Below are 3,589 nucleotides of genomic sequence, written 5' to 3' on the forward strand. Positions count from 1 at the left end.
GCATGAGCAGGAGAGGAGCAAAGGGAGAGGGATGAGCAGATTCCCCTCTGAACTGGGAGTCTGACGTGGGGCTCCATTCCAGGACCCTGGAATCATGACCTGAGCTAAAGGCAGATGTTTAACCAACTGAGACACCCAGGCTCCCTTGTCATATCTTTTTTACCCATTCACTTATTGACAGACACTTCAGTTGTTTCCAGATCTTCGTTATTGTAAATAATGCTCCAATAAACATGGGGGTGCATACATCTTTTTGGATTAGTGTTTTTGTTTTTGTTTGGGTAAATACCCAGTAGTGGAATTATTATGTTGTATAGTACTTCTTTCTTTATTTCTTTTTAAAATTTTAAATAAATTTTGTTGCACAAAGTTCATCACATACTTGGATATTTCTCTACACGCCCCCCCACTTTGTACACAATTCTTGCTCTCCACAGAATGGCTGCTTCTGAGCTTCTCATATGGTGATGGCAAGCACTAAAATCCTGATTTTAACAGCACAGTAGTAAAAATGCCTCAGTGATTTAAGTTGAAAGCAGTACATTGTCCTTGTACTCAGTTATCAGGAACATATAAATATCTTTTTATTCAAAAGTACAGAATAAATTATCTGCAGGCATGGACAACGACAGCAGTAAATGATTATATGTTGTCAACTGTAACTGATGGTTACAGTAATTTCCTTAAACATCAGCCAGCCTTTTCTTCAGTCATTTCCTTCAACAGGCTTCTCCAAAATTATTATTGAGGAGCTCTGCCTTGAGCTTCCTCTCATAGTTCATTAGTAATGGTTCAGCACTATTCTAGGAATTAGAACATACCACTGCCAATAATACCTTCCATTCCACCCATTCTGCCCATTCCAGAGTCCTTCTCTTCTTTGGAAACTCAAGACAACTTCTGCTTTAGTTAATAGGCCACTCCAGCAGCATCAAAGAAAGCAGTTCTTACGACCTTAGTTGGATCAATGATTCCTTTTTCCATTATATTCATGAAATTTTCAAGCATAACATTATAACCAACTCCTGAGGAAGTTTACATAATTTTCTCAACTACGTGATCCTTCAACAGTCTGCATTCTTAGCAATTGTCACTGCAGGAATTTTCAGTGTTCATCTAATAATTTCTATACCAAGTTTTTGATCTCCACTAGCTGGAGTTATTGAGTCCAAGGCTGGAATGCACACTGAAGCAGGGAACAACTGCTTCCCAGAACAATGCCTTTCTTCAGTAGCAGCTCATGTGACATTGAGAGCATCTGTGACCCTCTTTATTTTCATTCACATCAATACCACTTGTCCCACCAACTTTCAGCTCAGCTACTCTGAGAGTTTGCCAGATGTTCATTCAGTTTTTCCTTTTCATATTCACTAGTTGTGACATCTAACTGCTCGATGATTTCTTGAATATGTTTTTCAATTTGAGCCTTGTCATCTTTTCAAGAGCATGGCATCATCTCTGGTCACAAAGATCTCTCCAAATTTTCCTAAGTCACGAAGCTGAACATCTGTAAGATTAGTCAATCCTTCTCTAAATACTGTACCACCAATAGCAGTAGCCATGTCTTTAAGCTGGTTCTTTCTATTGTTGCCAGAACCTGGAGCTGTGACTGCTATAATCTGAAGACCTATTTTTAGCCAATAGGCTAAATACAAAGCCAGTGTCCTTAAAGCTTCTTCATCAACATCTTTAGCAGTTTTGACTAAAGTCTTACACTGAGCACAGGTAATTTCAAGAGCAGGTAAAATGGATAGGACACTAGAAATTTTCTTTTCACTCAGGAGAACATAGGTATCTTGGAATTCACATTTCTGACCTTTTGATATATTAATAAAGTATGGAGAAATATAACCTCAATCAAACATCATATCTTTAATAATTTCTAATTCATCATTTAGTGTCTTTCTATCCTTTACTGTGATGATGCCCTCTCTTCCAGCCATTTTCATTGCTTCAGAAATGATGGTGCCAATTTCTTTGTCTCCATTTGCAGAAATCATAGCAACCTGAGTAATTTCTTCAGGGACTGTCACAGTTTTAGACTACTTCTTGGGTTCAACAATTGCAGCATCAACAGCTACTATTTCCACAGGACAGCTCCTTTGTTAGTCTTCTTGAAGCCTTCCTTGGCAATAGAGCATGTAGAGTACAGTAGCAGTAGTAGTGCCATCCCCAGCCTCTTCATTTGTATTATTGGCAAAATCTTGAACAAGTTTAACACCAATATTTTTATATTTATCTTTTAGATCAGTGAACTAAACTTAAAAATGGTCACACCATCTTTTGTTACTTTGAGACTTTCCCAATTCTGTTGAATAATCACTTTTCTTCCCTTTGGTTCCATAGTAATGGCTATAGCAGGCTAAGAGGCTAAAAGGTCTGCAGTTTGATGCATCAAAGCTCAGATTTTGGCAAGAGCCCAAGTGAGATAAGGAACCAGTGCCCTGGACACTGGCCTAATTTGGCAAAAGACTATGGGTAATCAAAACATTTCTATAGGGCAGCAGCAGGGTGTGCTGGTGGTGAGACAGGCAGTTGGAGGTGAGTAAGGCATAGAATGTATGGTATATATGGCCAGGATTATATGGTATTTCTATTTTTAATTATTTGAGGTATTTCCATACTGTTTTCCATAGTGGCTGAACCAATTTACATTCCCACCAGCAGTGCATGAGGATTCCTCTCTCTCCACATCCTCACCAACACTTGTTATTCCTTTTGGATACTAGTCATTCTGACAGGTGTAAGGTGATACCTCATTCTAGTTTTGGTTTGCATTTCCCTAACGATTAGTGATGTAGAGCATCTTTTTATGTCCATTGGCCATCTATATGACTTCTTTGGACAAGTGTCCATTTAGGTCCTCTGTTCATTTTTAGTCAGATTATTTGTGTGTGGGTTTTTTTTTTTCTTTTGATGTTGAGTTTGAAAAGTTCTTTATACATTTTGGATATTAACCCCTTACCAGATATATTACTTGCAAGTGTCTTTTCCCACTCTGTAAGTTGCTTTTTTGTTCCATTGATGGTTTTCTTTACTGTGCAGTACCTTTTTATTTTGGCATACTCCCAATAGTTTATTTTTGCCAGACAGAAACTCTTTACCCCCTAAATAGTAATTCCCTATTCCTTCCTCTCCCCAGCCCAAATAACCTCTATTATACTTCCTATCTCTGTAAATTCATCTATTCTAGTTATCTCATATAAGTGAAATATATTTTCACTTTTGTATCTGACTTTAAGGCTGAGTAATATTCCACTTATGTATATACCACATTGTTTGTTCATCATGGACATTTGAGTTTTTCCATCTTTTGACTAGTGTGCATAATGTTGATATAAACACTGGTATACAATTATCTGCTTGAGTTCCTGCCTTCAATTCTTTCGGGTATACACCTAGAAGTGGGATTGATGTACCATGTAGTTAATCTGTGTTTAACACAGCCAAGATCATTTGAATTGTCTTGAAGCCATTAAAGAAATTAAATTCATAAAAAATTACTTAAAAATTTCCAGGCCCAAATAATTTCACTAAAGAATCCTACAAAATACTAAATGAAGAATTAACACCCGTTTTGTACAATCTC

At 37.3% G+C, this 3,589-nt stretch overlaps 1 pseudogene; it reads right to left on the reverse strand.

The window, feature by feature from the left end:
- Positions 1-810: 810 nt before the first annotated feature.
- Positions 811-2,491, reverse strand: LOC116869828 (annotated as a pseudogene).
- Between the last annotated feature and the right edge of the window lie 1,098 nt (positions 2,492-3,589).

The sequence above is a fragment of the Lontra canadensis genome, unplaced genomic scaffold, assembly GCF_010015895.1.
Source record: "Lontra canadensis isolate GAN:19392208 unplaced genomic scaffold, GSC_riverotter_1.0 scaffold20, whole genome shotgun sequence".
Taxonomy (NCBI): Eukaryota; Metazoa; Chordata; class Mammalia; order Carnivora; family Mustelidae; genus Lontra; species Lontra canadensis.